The 18,667-nt window shown below is 38.8% G+C and overlaps 1 long non-coding RNA gene across 1 annotated transcript in view; it reads right to left on the bottom strand.

Moving 5' to 3' along the window:
• LOC141584440 (uncharacterized) overlaps positions 1 to 11,577 on the bottom strand; it is a 190,674-nt gene extending 179,097 nt beyond the window's left edge. Inside the window, exons 1-2 of the long non-coding RNA XR_012517497.1 lie at positions 11,444 to 11,577; positions 8,643 to 8,678 (exon numbers count right to left, since the gene is read on the bottom strand). This is a non-coding gene — a long non-coding RNA (uncharacterized LOC141584440). The remainder of the gene's footprint in view (positions 1 to 8,642; positions 8,679 to 11,443) is intronic.
• Between the last annotated feature and the right edge of the window lie 7,090 nt (positions 11,578 to 18,667).

The following is an 18,667-nucleotide window of genomic DNA, read 5'->3' as shown; positions in this document are numbered from 1 at the left end:
AGTCTATACTTTCCCTATTGTACATAATTGGAACCTTTGTCAGAAATTAGTCGACCACATACGGACGGGTTTGTTCTGGGCTCTTTATTAGGTTCCACTGCCAAGACCTTTTTCCTTCAGAGAACTCAGAGTTGAAGGGAATGAAACATTAAGTCCTGTCATTTGGCATGTTCATTTGAATTTTAATTTATTTCAGAATTTCCTAGTCTCATCATTGGCTATCAAACCTGCATTCCCATAATATCATTTGCTTATATCATTAGCCCATATAAATCTGCTGTTCCAAGCAGAACAAATTGTTAGTTTCAGAATTTTCCATGAGATGGGCAGGTACCTACAGATGATAGACACTTTTGGATTGCTTTTAATCTAATTAGCAACAGAATTATTATATCAAATTTATTTCAGGAGCTGTTCTTGAAATGCCAATATGCATAAGATTTTAAGAATTTGATACTGTGAAAGTTGGAGAAACAGATGGAACTTTATGAACAATAGAATTCATCTCCAAGTGACATTTAATATAAAATAATACCTGAACTATAAATGGCTTTAAAGTTATTATCTTTGAACTGCTTCCTTTCAAACACCTACTATGCAGGTAAAAGAAAAAAGCATGTGTGTATATGTGTTAAGTGCTTGTGTATATGTGTTACTGTGTGTATGTGCATATATATATGTGTGTGTGTGTATATATGTGTATATATAAGTTTATATGTGTGTATAGTTATTAGATGTGTCAGTGTATATACTATACAGAGAGTTATTAGATGTGTTCATATATATATATATATATAGAGAGAGAGAGAGAGAGATTAGCACTAATAAAAATTTGGAGAAGATTTTCTTGAAGGGTTTTGATGGCATAATTCCATAAATAGAACAGACGACTGAGTATCAGAGAAAGAAATTCAGTTGTGTCCTAATTTGTCCTCTCACTGGATTTAAATTATTTATTTTTAATGAATAATGATGTTATTTTCCAAATACATATTAGCTGAGCCAAAAAATAAAACAACATAGAAAAGTGACATATTTAGCACTTATAGTAAGCCAGGGAGAATGATAACACTTTGTAGAAATGAACATGTTCACCTTTTGAATAATTTGATGAGATATATATTATTTTTATTCTCACTTTTTTAGTAAGGAAACTGAAACAGCAAGGTATAGCAGCTTATGTAAGGAGCTATAAATGGTAGGTAGTGTGTTCATGATTTTAAACCCATCTCCAGGGTCTATACCATCAACCACAAAATTCCACAGGCACTTGTGTAAAGGAAGGAAGTCAGAAAATGCAGAAAAGGTATTTGACAAAATTCAGCATCCTCTTGTCATTAAAACCATCAGCAAAATCATCATACAAGGGACATACCTCAATGTAATAAAGCCATATGTGAAAAACCCACAGCCAACATAATACTCAATAGGGTAAAGTTGAAATTATTCTGAGAACTGAAAGAAGACAAAGGTGCCCACTCTCACCACTTCTATTCAACATAATACTGGAAGTTCTAACCAGAGCAATCAGACAACATAAGGAAATAAAGAGTATTCACATCAGTATAGAAAAATCAAACTGTTGCTGTTTGCTGATTATATGATTGTTTATCTAGAAAACCCTAAAGACTCCCCACAAAAGCTCCTAGAAATGATAGAAGAATTCAGTAAAGTTTCAGGAAACAAAATTAATGTACACAAATTAGTAGTTCTGCTATACACCAACAGTGACCACGCTGAGAATCAAATCAATAACTCAACCCCTTTTACAATAGCTGCCACAGAATTAAAATATGTAGGAATATACCTAACCAAGGAGATGATAGACCTCTACAAGGAAAAACTACAAAACGCTCCTGAAAGAAATCATAAATGACACAAACAAATGGATATACAGCCCATGCTCAAGGATGGAAAGAATCAATATTGCAAAAATGACCATACTACCAAAAGCTATCTACAAATTCAATGTAATTACCATCAAAATATCACCATCGTTCTTCACAGAACTGGAAAAAAAAATTCTAAACTTCATATGGAATAAAAAAAAAGCCCACATAGACAAAGCAAGACTAAGCAAAAAGAAAAAATCTGGAGGCATCACATTATCTGATTTCAAACTACACTGTAGGGCCCATGGTCATTAAAACAGCATGGACCTGGTTTAAAAATAGGCACACAGACCTATGAGAATCCAGAAATAAATCCAAATACCTACAGCCAACTGATTTTTGACAAAGCAAACAAAAACATGTTAAATTAGGGAAAGGACACTCTTTTTAACAAATGGTGCTGGGATCATTGGCAAGCCACATGTAGGAGAATGAAACTGGATTCTCATCTCTGGCCTTATGTAAAAATCAGCTCAATATGAAACAAAGTCTTACACCTAAGACCTGAAACAATAAAAATTCTGGAATATAACATTGGAAAAACCCTTCTAGACATTGACTTAGGCAAAGATTTTATGATTAAGAACCCAAAAGCAAATGCAACTAAAACAAAGATAAATAGGTGTCACTTAATTAAACTAAAGAGCTTCTTCATGGCAAAAGGAACAGTCAGCAGAGTAAACAGACAACCAACAGAGTGGGAGAAAGTCTTCACAATCTGTATGACAAAGTACGAATATCCAGAATCCACGGGGAACTCAAGCAAATTAGCAACAAAATAAACAATCCCATCAAAAAGTGGGCTAAAAACATGAATAGACAATTCTCAAAAGAAGATATACCACTGGCCAACAAACGTATTTTAAAATGCTCAGAATCACTAATGATTAGGAAAATGCAAATTAAAACCACAATATAATACCACCGTCTTTTCCCTGCTTCCCTCCCCTTTCTAAAGGCAGAGGAGCCTCACCTCATGGCCACCACTACCACAGGCCCACAAGGAGTAATACCAGACTACCATTTATTTTCCCTTAAGACCTAAGGGCTCTTCAGTTAGCTTGTGATGAATGCTGCTTGGCATGGGACTCACCTTTCAGGCAGTGGGCTTCCCTCTGGCCGAAGGCAGGTCAAGAAATGCTGTCCAAAAGCCAAGTCCTGGAATCAGGGTCCCCAGGTGCCTGGTCGGTACACTATCCCACTATGGTAGCAGAGCTGGTACCTAAGGTGCAAGTCAAAGTGCCCATTCCCTTTCCCTCTGCTTTTCTGAAGCAAGAGAAGTCTCATCCTGAAACCACAACAGCTGAGAATGTGCTAAGTCTCACTTGAAGCTAGCACGTCTCAAAGTTTTACCCAAGGCCCTCAACATAGCACTTGGGTATCACTGCTGGTTATTCAGGGCCCAAGGGCTTTTCAGTTGGTAGGTGATGAATGCAGCCAGCATCGGGTTCTTCCCTTCAAGGCAGTGGTTTCCCTTTTGGCCCAAGGTGTGGGAGCTAGGTTTGGAAAGGGGCCTCAAGACTCCGACCAGTGCTCTATTCCGCTGTGGCTGAGCTGGTATCCAAGATGAAAGACAAAGTCCTCCCGACACTTCCCTCTCCGCTCCTCAAGCAGAAGGAAGGGGTCTCTTGGAGCTGTGAGCTGTGCAGCCTGGAGATAGGAGATGGGTGATGCCAGCATTTCCTCCGCCACCTCTACTGGAGTCTCAGTAGTTCGTATGCTGCCCTCAGTCTACTAGCTCTGAGCCCAATTCAGTACTAGGACTTGTCTAAAACTTTCAATCTTTATGGGCTTAGTCTGCCTGTCAAGTTTATTTAGAGCACCGAAGCCATTTAGCCTGAGGTAGCAAGGCTTGTAGGAACCTAAGTTCTGACAGCTGGGATCAGTGTTTCCCCTCTGGTTTGAGTTAATTTAAAGACTCCCTCCGTGAGCAGGTGTCAGCTGAGTTTGGTCTGATTCTCCTTTCTGCTCTAACAGGACAGCACTGAGTTCCCTGCCTCACAATTGCTGCATGCCCCTCCACGTGCCAGCATACAGAAATGCTTTCTGTGCCATGCTGCCACTGCTGGGGAGTGGGGTAGGGTGGCATCAGTAATTCCAGACTGATGTTTCCACCTCTTCAGTGTCTCTTTCAGTGATACGAAGTTAAAACCAAGCACTGTGAGCAGTCATCTGATTTTTTGTTCCTTTGGAGGTGTATTATTTTTGTGTGTGGACAGTTGTTAAATTGATGTCCTTACTGGGGAGGATAATTGGTGGAGCCTTCTACTCGCCATCTTGTTCTGCCTACCTCCAAATTCTAAAATAATGTTTAAATATCAGACCAAAATATGCAATTTTTGAATCATGCTCAGAATTGAGATTATTGATTTATACCTACAGTTAAATTTACAGTTTGATTTTATAAACATGGACCACATCCTTGTCTTCCATGCCACACAGCTCTTTTAATCAGTGTTTCACAAGAAAGACACATACCTATGCATCTGCCACAGAAAATTTATGGTTCACACATTTTAAGAACATCTCATGAAACCTTTTCAAACACTGTATTATCTTAATAAATTGTTTTACTTATGATAATTCCACATATGTATTAATCTCATTCAATTCCCAAGGTATATATGCAAAAATTATAAATTGTAATTTTTTCTAAATTTAGAAACACAGCAGAAGCCACTTCTAAGAAATGATAAAGCAGTTGTACTCAGAGCACTAATTAGGAACACCGGGAGGTCATTTTGAGTCTTTTACATCAGATGCGTAGAATACATTAAAATTAATGTGATAGAAAATACTCACTGGTATGTCATCCATTAACCCATTCGGAGCACGCTAAACTAAACTCTCCTGGATCTTTTGGCCCTTGCTTCAGGAAGGGTAGGCACTTAGGAGGAAGAATGCCTCACTCCCTGGGCCTTCCAAAGATCTGAAGCCACAGCCTGGTCATCAGACACCATCTGCTCCTTCTAACTGCTTCTGACTCCCTGCTTTCAATCTGAGATGAGCGCATGCTAGAGGCAGCAGGTTCATTATGGGACAGCATGGTTTCTCCTGTTTTATGGGAGGTAATCATCATTAAGTTCGTTATGAAATGTTCACCAAGCATGTCTTTCTGTTTTGTAGCAAAAACAACTCAATCAAGAAAGCTTTCTAGGAATTTAATAGGGGTAAGTCTACAGTAAAACTCCCATTGGCTTCTTTTTTAAAAAAAAATAAACACCTTATTTTAGAATATCTTTAGATTTATAGAAAAATTGAGGAGATTGTAGAGTTCCTATACACCACATACATAGTTCCCCTATTATTAATATTTTACATTTGTGCCCAGGTATGGTGGCTCACACCTGTAATCCCAACACTTTGGAAGACTGAGGTGGGCAGAGTATGAGGTCAGGAGTTTGAGACCAGCCTGACCAGCATGGTGAAACCCTGTCTCTAATAAAAGTACAAAAATTAGCCAGGGGTGGTGGTGGGCACCTGTAATCCCAGGTACTTGGGAGGCTGAGGCAGGAGGATCACGTGAACCCAGGAGGCGGAGGTTGCAGTGAGTCAAAGCAGCACCATTGCACTCCAGCCTGGGTGACAGAGTGAGACCCGGTCTCATAAAAAATAAATAATATAATATAATATAAAAAGATTAAAAACTATATTTTACATTTGTCACAATTAATGAACCAGTATTGGTACTTGTTAACTTTTTCTGGATTCCTTAGAGTTTACTTATCCTTTTTCTGTTCCAAGATCCCTCTCTTTTAGAATATCATATCACATTTAATCATCATGTCCCCTTAGAATCTTCTTGACTGTGACAGTGTCTCAGTCTCTGTTTTTTATAACAGTTTTGAGCAGTACTGGTCATGTGTTTTGTAGAATTACCCTCAGTTGAGGTTGGTGTGATGCTTTTCTCATGGTTAGCTGGAAGTTTGGAGTTTTGGGAGGGTGACCATGGAGCTAGTTTCATCTCATGACATCATCTCAAGGGTACACACTGTCAACACAACTTATGATTGTTGATGTTGACCTTCATCACCTGGCTGACATCATGGTTGTCAGGTTTCTCCACTGTCAAGTGACTCTTTTTAGCCCTCTTCCATACTGCCCTCTTTGAAAGGCAGTCACTATGTGCAGCTCACACTTAAGGAGGGAAGAGTTATCCTCCAACTTCCTGAGGACAGACATTGAGTCAGTGTTCTCATGCTGCTAATAAAGACATACCCAAGACTGGATTATTTATAAAGAAAAGAGATTTAATGGACTCACAGTTCAGCATGGCTGGGGAGACCTCATAACCATGGTATGAGGCAAAAGAGAAGCAAAAGCATGTCTTATATGAAAGCAGGCATGTCATTGTTGTTTCTTTCAAGAATATAAGAAAGCTGACTATTGGGAGAAAGTGTACTATGCACAAAGAATGAAATTCCCTTTTGGCATGTTTTATTTTCCCAAAATACTTAAAAATATGCAGTTCTACAATTATAGGTATTATACCATGTTGAAGTCTCAATGAATATGATTTTGTACCAAGACAGGTCCATGTAGAGCCCCCGGTTTCATAAGTTGCACAATAAAACTGCTGTTGGTTAAACTCCTAATTTATAGTCATAAACTTAACTGCCTTAATAAATGTTCACTGAATAGACTTAGAAATACAAATCACAATTTAAATCTCATTAGGTCAATGATTCACTCACAAAGAGAGAATTCTGAGAACATTTTAAATCTCAGAATTCTCAAGATGCCATTCAGAGCTTTATTGTTGATGCTGATGAAACCAGTCAAATAAGTAGACCCCTTCTGCTCTTACTGATGTGTCTTAAATTAGACAACAAAATAATATCTAACAAATAAGAAGTATTGTCAAGTTGAAATAGTGTTACCAGCATCTTAATATATTAACAGCTCTCTGTTGGTGCTACTGAATCAAAGACAAATTTTGGAGAGTCTAGAGAAAAAGAAAAAAGCATATGCTTTAGAAAGTTTTCTACAAATAAGGTTCTCTGAACTGGGAGCAGTGAGTTTGGGGTTTTAAACCCTGACAACCCCCTGGAAGAGAGCAGAGCTAAGCTTTGACTTGACGGCCTCTTATGAAAGTGGAGAAGCCAGACATGGATCCATACTGAAAGGAAGACCCCCTGACCTTCACACAAAGCCGCCCAGCTTTATAAATGTCAAGAAAAGAAGACTGAGAGCTAGCCTACCCATGGCTTCACCTTTGTTGCTGAAACACACTATTCACAAGGAAGAGGGCAACAGATATAAGAGTATCAATAATCTCAGAAATTCTCCAATTCTTTCCCCTGTTGAACTGCATTCACTATTCACAGGGCCATAAGCACCTTGGCTTTATGGCCCTGGTGTACATTGAGAACCAATAAAAGTGACCTTTCGTGCACTCTAAGAAAAGTGTTTAAAACAATACTGTTGAAAACAGTCATGTCTCTGACATAGTATCCTAGGGAAAAATGTTCCTTTGTCATATGCTGAACAACAGATATGTTAGGGGGCTCCTTACTTCTGCTTCTGATGAGATTCGAGAGAGAAGGACATCCCTTTCCCATCAGAATTTTTCCTTTGGTGGAATTAATGTTTTCTATAAGCCTGAGACAAGAATTCAGAGACTGGCTTCTTCCTTTGTGCTTCCTCTCACATAGGGTAGGGCCATGGTAGCCATTCTCTGCCAGTGTCAGGTGCCCTGATAGAAAGTGCCAGCTAGCAAAATCATGTTGTACCACACCACCAGCCCCCAGCTGCTCAGCATCTTTATATATAAAAAATATTTTTGAAGGGTGACTATCAAACGCAGCTTTGAGGAGAAATTAAGATACAAATGACAATGTGCGTCTGAGAAATGAGGGGGGGAAAATGTTCCATCAACTTAAAAATGTATGTGTGTGAAAGTGCACTAATGGGTTGATTGTGTGTGTGATGTGTATGCATATGCACACACATATGATAGCATACATATATATTAAATGATTGTATCAATATTATGTACTTATATGACTGTGTGTATATACATTATTACATATAATTATATACATATTTATATAGTTGCATGGGGTGTGTGTGTGTGTGTGTGTGTGTGTACTTCCTATAGTTCTTATAAAAAAAGAAATCACAAAAAGTTCATCCTATTTCTGTACATGGTTACTTCTTTGACTTACCAACCAATTAGTAAAAATGTAGCCCTGATCCCTAGTATGTGCCCAGAGGGCCCTGTATCTCACCATGAGCTTTGGAACTTGTCTGACCAGAGCCGTGGGGAACTTGGTATTTAACACTGCTGGCTCCTGGCTCTTGCAGCAGAGTATGTCAGAGGGATGGCAGTGCCAGTAAAAACAGTTCAGCAGGTCATGGTGCCTGTGTATGTTGCTTAGAATAGGTTTTCGCCAACCCTCAGGATGAAGATTCACTGCCTATTATCACGTCAAGTCCAAGATGGAAAGTCCTTTTGGTGTCTTCCATGCCGTGGTTCATGGATAGTTAGTGTAAGTATCACTGAGAATGTGTTAGAAAATCAGGCTCAGGCCCCACTTCAGTCCTATTAAAACAGAATCGTGCTATAAGATTGAGGAAACCATGATCTAACAAGCTGTGCAGGTGACACACACTGAAATTCAGGAAGCAAAGAGGCCTTGGAAATGGATAACTGATGTGTTATTAGAATGTTACTCAGTCTTCTGATTTAGAGCAGGTGGTCAGGAAATACTCAGTCTCCAAGGGAATGAAAGTGGGGGGATGACTTACCTTTGGTAGACATTTGGGAATAGTAAACATGTATATCTGAAAAAGAGAGACACTTTGTGTAAGTGAATATAGTATTAAGATTTAGTAATTGTCAGAGAATCTCAGGAAGCAACTTCTGCCTGAGGCAGGACTGTTAGAATGAAGTGTTCTTAGCATGGTTATAACGCCTGCCAGATGCATTTTAAAACACAGCTAGTTTGACCGGTGTCTAAAACAAGGCTGATAAGGAGTCCAGTGTTTGTGAGTTTAAAGAGACCAATCCTAGAGTTAAAAGAAAACCTTCAAAAGCCTCAATTCCTCCATGTTGAGACCATATTTTACCTGTGTTACAGTTTTCCAAAATGAAACAGCTTTGTATCATCAACAGCTGAGCAGTCATCCCAAAAGGGTGAGGAATCACTGCCAAAAAGAATTTCCTGTTATGTTTTTCATTATTGTGGCTATTGATCATTTATGAGTAACAGCAAAAAAAAAAAAATGAGGGATTTTTCTAAACATTGAGATCTTCCCATCGGTATCAAAATGCAGATGAGTCAGACAAGGTTCAGACTGGAAGAGGGAAAGAGAAGGAGAAAGTTATTTATGTGAAGCAACCAACTCCATGTTGTAGCACGTCTAAAGCATTTGGTCCATTACCTATGTTGTCTTTAATTCCCATTTGCAATTGTCTTCGGATGCCTAAGCTTCCCTCCTATTTTTTATCTTACTAACATTTACAGCTCACTTCAAAATTATTAGTCATTCTTCACTACCATTCAGTGTGGTGATCAAACAAATTGCCAATCCTATTTCCCTGATAAAGAGTTTGAGGCACTGATGGTTCAGATAAAGGATGTGTTTCTACAGCAATCAGGAGTGCACTCAAGTGTTCATTTTGGGGCCCTTAGCTTTTTTGTTCATCATCTCCATTCCTAGACCACAATACATTCTGCACATAAAATACTCACAGTAATTCAATCATGAAAAGAAAAAGTTTACACACTGTCATAGCTCCAGCTGCTATGACAAAAACACCATAGACTTGGTGGCTTGAACAACAAACTTATTTCTCAATGTTCTGGAGCCTAGAACTTCAGTCTCTTAGAAATAGGTATTTAGTGCAAAAAACAAGAAACTTCTGGGTAAACCAGGATGCAGTTTAGGCCCAGGTCACCTCATTTCCAACTCCTTGAACCCCACTTCTATCGTTAAAGAGGTTATTCTGGCACTTGTTAAAATGGCAAGAAAAACTTTATTCAGGACTATTGCAATAGGTATCAAGACTGTAGCAAGCAACCAGGGAGAGATGGGGCTCCACATCATATACAAGAACAAGTGGAAGTTTCTAGCCAAGGAGCAGGTGGGATGGGAATGGAAGTTAGTAAAGGGAAAATTTCTAACAGGAGACATCAAGGATAGGGGGCATTTTTGCTAGACTGGACCATGCAGGATTCTTGCTAGCAGCAGGCCAGGGTGATCAGAGATCAAGGGCGTGAGGGCTCTTGCTAAACTGACTGAGAAAGATTTTTGCTAAAACTGGATTCTGCCAGGATGGAAGGTCAGGGTTTAGTTGAGCACAGGGTTCAAACAAACCTGACTAGTTTGCAAGGAGAGTCCTTGTCAGTAGGTACCATAAAAATATGCTGACAGTGTCATAACATTCTAGAAGCAGATAGCATCTATGACTGCACTCCATAAATGACTGGGTCCCATTCCACCGTGAGTTTTCTTATCAAATATTGCCCTTGGGGTCTTCTTCATGTTCTTTAGTTCACGCTACGCAGCATGGATATAGGGAGGTTTTATATCATAGATCCTTTCAAAGCAAAGATATGAAAGGATGTGACTATGTGTCTGCTCAGAACTGGGAGCTGACAGATAATCTGAATAGAACCAAGGGGCTCAATGACACCCACCCCTCAAGTCTTCGTTTTCTGTGGTACATGGTGTTTTCAACATGGAAATAATTATTTAGAGAGATTCCTGAAAGTGCCTGTCTACTTCCTTCCTTTGTCACCTACGGTTTGTCAGATTTCAAAGCACAGAAGTTGATTCAGGGTTAATAGTTATGATGCTTTCAAAAGTAACAGAAACCGGGACAGAAACTGACTTAATAATGAAACTGACTTTTACACATAAAATATTCAGAAGTAGGGGAAGACTCCTACATAACATGAAGAGTTACAAAATTATGTATTTTAAAAAAAAAAAACAAGGTATATTTTTTCTATCTCCTTGCTATTTTTTCCTTAACATCTACTTCATTCTGATCTCGTCATGGCTTCAGTATGGCTGCCTATGAAAATTTAAGTTATAGGCTTCTTGGGCGTGTTAAATAGAAGGCAGAGGGACAGTGATATGATTTGGCTGTGTCCACACCCAAATCTCATTTGAATTGTAGCTCCCATAATTCCCAGGTGTTGTGGGAGAGACCTGGTGGGAAGTAATTGAATCATGGGGGCGGGTCTTTCCCATGCTGCTCTTGTGATAGTGAATGTCTAACAAGATCTGCTGGTTTTATAAATGGGTATCCCTGCACAGGCATTTTCTCTTGCCTGCTGCCATGTAGGACGTCCCTTTGCTCTTTCATCATCTTCTGCCACAATTGTGAAGCCTCCTCAGCCATGTGGAACTGTGAGTCCATTAAACCTCTTTCCTTTATAAATTATCCAGTCTTAGGTATGTCTTCAGTAGCAGCATGAGAACAGACTAACACACACAGAGATATGTCCTGTGCACATAAATTAAGAGACTGTAAATTATATACCCACCCCAACCCCATTTACCATCACTGAGTTAATTCCATGACCCACAAAATTTACCTCTTTCTGGAGAAAAGGATGAAGTACATGCTTGACTCCAATCAGGGCTCTGTTAAAAAGAAAGAAATGGGAAAAGATCACAGGTAGGTGACTGTACTCAGAATCTGTTGTTAGCACACCACCATCTCTGTCCCTCCAACTTTCCTCCACAATTCAAAGGCTAAAACCCCATAGCTACATTTTAGAGAATCCTTACTCATATGATACAGGTACAAACTCCTGCAAAGAAAGACAATTCTACAAAATGTGTAAAGTAAAAGAAAAGCAGAAGCTATAATATGATGGGCAGATCACAGTCATGAGAAGTTCAGCAGCTTCCAGAAGTTCTGGGAACTACCCTCTTCAGCAGGCAGCAGAAGACACTGGAGACAGCATCCTAACGCCCCAGTAATTCTTGATTTCCTAATTGTTAGCAGGGGTTTTCCTTGACCTTCACTTCTCCAACACTTCTGATAGTTCTGTAAACATCTATTTCTTGGTACTAAGTTTTTTTCCTGTTGACAATATCTAGAATAGTGTCAGTTTTAGCAACCCTTAACTTAGGGCAAACCCAGCATCCCCTTTACCTGGAAACAGAGTGACACCAACTCGTACAAATGCCATTAGGTGATTTGGGGGAAGGACTGCCAAAAAGGAAAATGACATTTCCGCTATCATTTCTAGTCTCCTCTTTCATGATATTTTTGGTCAGTTTGGAGCATAACCACTTTGTCAATACTTATTTATTCACCAGAGAGATTCCTCCCCCGCAACCCCATATATGGCATAAACCTTACAATGGTGGCCTGGAATATATACCCACAGATTAAGAAATTGAGCACAGGCATCTGCTCAGCTTTTGATGAGCACCGCAGGTTGCTTGGATTCATGGCCTAAGGCATGTGCAGAGATCACATTGGGAGATAAGAAGCAGCAGAGCAAGAGAGGAGGTGCCAGCCTCTTTTTAACAACCATCTCTCACAGGGACTCTTAAGGTGGGAATTCACTCACTTTCTCCTCCCAAGGAGAGCATTCATCTATTCCTGAAGGATCCACCCCCATGACACAGACGCCTCCCATGAAGCCCCGCCTCCAATACCCAAGACCACATTTCAACATGAGATATGGAGGGGACCAACAGCCAAACGGTAGCAACAAACAAACACAATTTCCTGAAAAAAAGTTACCAATCATTTTCTAAAAGACAAAAATATTTTAACACCAAAAATGTAGGAAAGAGAAGTTTTTATAAAGGACAGCCCTGTAACGTGGACATATTTACTATTCTAAACAAACAAGCAAACAAACACATTCTACTCAACCCATTTCTCCACGGAGCAGTGAAGGCTCCTCTCACTGAGCATCCAGGCTACCAGCCTTTGAAGCCTTTGTCTGAGTGATGCCAGAGCACATCCCACCTCATGAGAGAAGCCAACATCAATTATTTGGGACACTTCTTAGCCTGTTTCATTACGTAATTGAAACCCTCCTATCATTTTTGTTTCATAAAAATAGTAGGCCATTTAAAATCAATATTAATATGATTTGTAACTACTCAGCTAGTGGAAAAAGTTGGTTAATCTGGTCAGGGCTGTTTTAGTGGAGGAGTGATCCTGAATTTTGTAATCCCTTTCTTAGAAAACCCCATGAAATTGTATTCAATCTTTTAAAATACCCAGGTGTCAGACATTGTTGAAATGTGCTACAAAGTGCTGAAATGTAATAAGCAAATTAAAAAATAAAATATGCTTACTGATTTATCTTTTATTTCCCAGTACATAACTAAGACACTTTTCTTTTTTCTTTTTATTCACCACACAATTTCTTCAAATTCTCCTTTCTTTGGGTAACATGGAAAAATTCTATCACTGAGAATACATGTGGAACCTGAACAGAAAGGAGAGAAAAATAGCAATAGGAACTTTCATAGTTTCTTAGAAGCTAGTATAATCTGGGAAAAAATCATAGCTCTCCCACAGCATTGTATCTGACTCCTGGGCTCAGATGAGAGAATTATATCTGATCACAGAAGTTTTGTTTTATAAGTTTGCCTCTTCAACTTCTTCCCTTCAAAACATGTTGAGAAATAGATATTGCAAGGGCAAGACTGTGCTATGAATATAAAAAGTGAACAGAAAACTGAAGGGCATGGCTTCATTCCAAGGTTGAGGTGAAAAGTTCTGATAGTAATATTTTTCTGTTTTTCTTTACAATATCAGCAATAAATTCTGACAAATATTCTGTATCTTTATATTGAAATCCACATATAATAGTCACATTGATCAGAAGGTTAAACATTTACCTATTTTTAATTAAATATTGGACTTGTGACAAATTACATTTAAATAATGAAGGCTCACAATAATGGGGAAAGATTGTTTATGGAGCATATTGCAGGATTTTGATTATTATTATTTATAATGTTACTAAATATCACTGACTTTGTTTAAAAGCAAAGCCACCAAATATCTATAAAATGTGACTTAAAGCATTCCTATTAACAGGCAACTCCTATCTATTTTAAAATGCTTCAAAAATACTACAGTATTTGTGCTCCCAATCATCATATCACATTATCTAAAGGTTAGTTTTTATGCCATATTGTTCTTCCTCTCAAAGGTCTCCTGTGACTTTTCTTCTCACTTAGATTAAGATACAGGCCTCACATGATCTAGTCCCTAATTTCCTGTTAACCCCATTACCTACTATTTTTCTCTTCCCAGCTCTCTCCCATCTACCCAGCCACACTGGCCTCTGCCCTGTCCCTTGAATACACCAAGAACACTCTGGATTGCTGGTCTTTCAGCAAGTGTCCCCTTTCCTGGGAATGTTCTTCCCCAAGATAACCCCGTGGCTAAACACCTCACTTCCTTTAGCCTTCTGATCAAATATAGTTTGTCTGAGAGCCATCCCTGACGTGTGTGTGTGTGTGTGTGTGTGTGTGTGTGTGTGTGTGTGTGTGTGTGTGTATGCATCTTATGGACCAAATGTTTGTGTCCACCCCAAATTCCTATGTTGATACCCTAACTCCCAGCGTGATGGTGTGTGGAGATTGTGGAGATGGTGCCTTTGGGGAGGCCATTAGAGTTAGATGAGGTCCTGAGAGTTGGGCCCTTGTCTGAGGAGTCTAGTGTTCCTAAAATAAGAAACAGCAGCTCTCTCCACCATGTAGGGACATAGCAAGAAGGTGGCCATCTGAAAGCCAGGAAGAGAGCCTGCACTAGAACCTGATTTTTCTGGTACCCTGTAGGAAAATAAATATCTATTGTTTAAGACAACCAATCTGTGGGTTTTGTTGTTGTTGCTGTTATGGCAACGTGAGCTAACACAGTACACATAAGCACGTATGTAGGTTTGTCATGTATATGTGTGTGTGTACACATTCATGGATTCATTTCTTTTGGTTACATTGTTCTCCTTGCTGCTACTGCTGTCTATGCAGAATGATCCTTCTGCCTTTTCCTTCCCAGTGCACATACTATGACCTCTACTTTTTAATTTGCTTATCACCTCTTGTCTCCAATAGAATATGAGCTCCATCATAATTAAAATGGCCATTCCATTGTAATCATGATTCTGAGTTTTTCTTAAAGCTTTTCTCTTCCCTCCTTTGGATACGACTTCTTGTTGGAAAGTCTGCAGTAGGCTGAGGCATGTGATCCACTATCCTTCTCCACCTCACTTGCTCCTTACCTTCCTATCCCCTCCCTGCTCACTTCTATGTGGACCTCAGGGGTATGGACAAGGTGGCGAAGAATACAGTAGAACTGGGTGAATACAGCTGGATTCTGACATGTGTGTCTTAAGCCTTCAAAGGCATATCAACCTTTTTTTGCCTATAGTCTTCATTTGAGTTTGTTAGATATACTGTGTGGTAACCTAAGGTCTTCTTTTACTCTGGCTGTTTTTCCCTCAACTACTGTGCAATGGTAATCATCTCTCCACAGTGTCACTTTGCCTGTGGACATCTCTCATTTGCCAAATCTCTTTCAGAATGGTTTCTTGGCCTCTTCCCTTCTTCTGTCTTTTCTTCTTTGAGAGATCACACATCCTTGTCCTACACATACAGTTTGTTCATGTATTTCCCTTTATAACTTTGCTTTTCCACAAGCATTTAACTCTTGGCTCAGCCTTACGTCTTCAGTCTTCTTCAGGTACAGATGAAATGTGTTTCTCTTCCAGTTACTGAGACTGCATAACAAATTACCTTAAAACTTATACATACCAGATGACCATATATCATGCTACAGGATTCTGAGTCAAGGCATGAGGAGACTATTCCAGGAAGTTCACTGAGGGGCTCAGCTGCAAGACTGGAAGCCTAGGGGCTAGGATCAGCTAAAGGTAGTTCACGTATATGTCACTGCCTAATGCAGGCTCTTGACTGGCGTGTCAGCTCCTCTTCAAGTATACCCTTCGTGTGGACTAAGTCGGACTTCCTCAAAGCAAGGTGGCTGGCTTCCCCAAAACAAGCATCCTGAAGAAAGAAAGACAGAGGCTCTCTGATTTTGTGACATAGCCTCAGAAGTCATGCAGCAGCAGAATTATTTCTCTGTGCTCTCTGGTCAGAGCAGTCATATCACACCCTGGTTCAATAGGAGAAGAAGTAGGCTTTTCCTTGGCAACAGGTAAAGTTCTAGAAGACTGTATTGCTATGACCTTGGCAAAATACAGTATCTCAAGAATTTTTTTCAACCAAATTGCTAGGAACAGATGTCATATGTTCAAGCCCTTGTTACTTATCTCAAGGTAAGGAAAAGCACTTCATCCTCTGTGGCATGTGGGGAGTGAAGGGAGAAAAAAATGACAGAAAAACCAACAACAGATTCCAAGGAAATTCTCTTTTACCCACCTTCAAAAGGTGGGTACGGGCTAGGAGGCAAAACAAGGCTTTGTCACTCTCTTTAAAAACCCTGTATAAGTGGAACAGCACTTCCATTTGGAAGCTGGGAAATGCACTAATTTCTTTACACATGGCCTTAAGGGAGACTGCCAAAATGTAGAGTGTTCTATTTATACATTTCATTCAGTATAAAGTTGAATATATTGGCTCATAAAATGAATAGAGACAAATTGAGAGAATTGAATTTTAGCAATTGAAGGATTGGTTGATATTTGGAAACCTGGTAATATATTTGTCACCCATAATACATAGAGTGCTTTTACAAAACAATACAAAAAACAAACAGATATTTGTGAGAAAGTCTTATGAGAAATAGGCTAAGGACATGAAGTGACACACAAATACAAATAACCAATAGAATAATCTACAAACTAATTGGATAAACAAAGATTAGGTAAGTAATAGCAAGTACTGTTTTCAACATATAAAAATTACAAGTAATATAGAGTAAGCTTTTGTGAGTTCAGAGGTAGATTTTCTTTTCTGTGATAAGCATGTAACACTTTGTGTACATGTGTACACAAGTGTGCTTTTGTTTTTCCAATTACAAAAATAACGTGTGAGCATAGGACTAGGTGATGTCCAAGAGTCCTTCCAGGTCTAGGTCCCATTATTTTCAGCTAAATATTTTTATTGCAATATCTTTTTAGCAGCTGGCTTCAAAACTTAGAATACCTCCCCAATGTCAATGAAAGAAAACCAAATGCTGTAGCTTAATGCTCAAAGGCCTCTAGTCTTACTCCAGTGTGCTTTCCCATTTCAACTGTGTGTACCTTAATTGCAATCATATCAAGTGACCAATTCTTCTTCCTACACAGGTCCATGTCGTTATTCACATAGCTCATACCACACTTTTTACCTGGAATGCTCTCCCCTAATATTTTAGTGATGCTTAAATGCTGTCAAGATTTAGGCAAACAATGCTATCATTTTATCAAAGCTTTCAATGATTCCTCCAAAGAGAAAGAATCCCGAGCCTTTTCCCAACCACCCTGGTAAAATTTTCTACTATTCCTCTTAGTTATCTGTGTATATATCTCAACTTTACCATAGATAGTATGTTCTTTGAAGGCAAAAACTGTGTCTTACTAATATTTTGAATCCCTGACAGCACTTAGCCAAATATCTTATATATGTTTTCAATAACAATTACAAAAACGATGTTAGTAATAAGCCTGATATTTAGTGTTTACTGTGTGTCTAGGATTGTATAAAACTTGATTGGAATCATTTAAGCCTCATAACCTTTTGAGATAGATATTGTTATTAGTCTAATTACAGATTAGGAATCAAAAGCATAAAGAGAGTAAGTAATTTGCCTATGTAAAAACAAATCTATTCTTTTTTCTAATGAGCCTATCAACTAATCCTGGGGGTCTTATAGCATATTTCAGTACATAATGACAGAGTAAAAGCAAAGAAAAAAATGAAAACAATCTCTAAACATAAAAATAGAGGCAGATAAATGGTATATACATTCAAAAGAGTAAGCAAGGATTGGATTCTAAAATAATCTGACAATAAGAATTAGAGAAATAGAAGCAGGAAGGTCAAAGTAGTAAAAGCATATTTGTTATTTAAAGATTGCCATCTTAAGAATATTTCATTGTATGACTTTTTATATTCTTTTAAATGATACACAAAAACAAAAACACGAATTCACATGTAGATCAAGCAGGAAGACATTTTACCCTCTAGTTCTGCTTGAATGAGTGCCTAAATGGAAATTCTCTATTGTTATTGATTACAGCTTTCTGTAATCCAACCGTCTTCCCTTTGAAAAGGAGTGCTAGTCTGATAACGATTAAAATGCTGTGTACTTTTCTCATTCCCTTGGCATTTCTTCAAGCCCGACAGCCCTAGGACTTTGAGGATATTGAATTTGGATCACTCAAAGGGCAAAAGGACATGCTTAAAAAGGTTAATCATGACCTCATGTACTTACTGAAGGCTGTGCTTCTAGTTCCAGAACAGAGGGAAAACCTGGCTGTTTCTGTTTAGAAGTGCAAGGACTCAGAATGCTCCAGAAAATATAGGCCTTCCAGGATTGGAGTGGATTGGATGAAATTGAAGCATTGGATCACAATTGAGCATAAACCTAAACCTCTCTGAATATGCGTGTAATTCATGGCAGAAATTTAAATTTGAAAAAGAGGAATGTTAGAAGTAATAAAAACAAGAAGAAATGAAGTGAGAGTCCCAGAGCCTTCATTACATGCCAGACTAAAGTAGACATGTATTACATTCCTCTCTTGTGGGTCCCTTCCACACCGGTTGTTGCTTTCCTGGGGAATTCGCCAAAGTGATACAATTTCTAAGTCTTAGTGGGGAGAAATAATTGT

This window comes from Saimiri boliviensis, chromosome 5 (assembly GCF_048565385.1).
Source record: "Saimiri boliviensis isolate mSaiBol1 chromosome 5, mSaiBol1.pri, whole genome shotgun sequence".
NCBI classification, from domain to species: domain Eukaryota; kingdom Metazoa; phylum Chordata; class Mammalia; order Primates; family Cebidae; genus Saimiri; species Saimiri boliviensis.
Note: the sequence above shows the minus strand (reverse complement) of the source record. Positions and strands in the feature narration are given on the sequence as shown.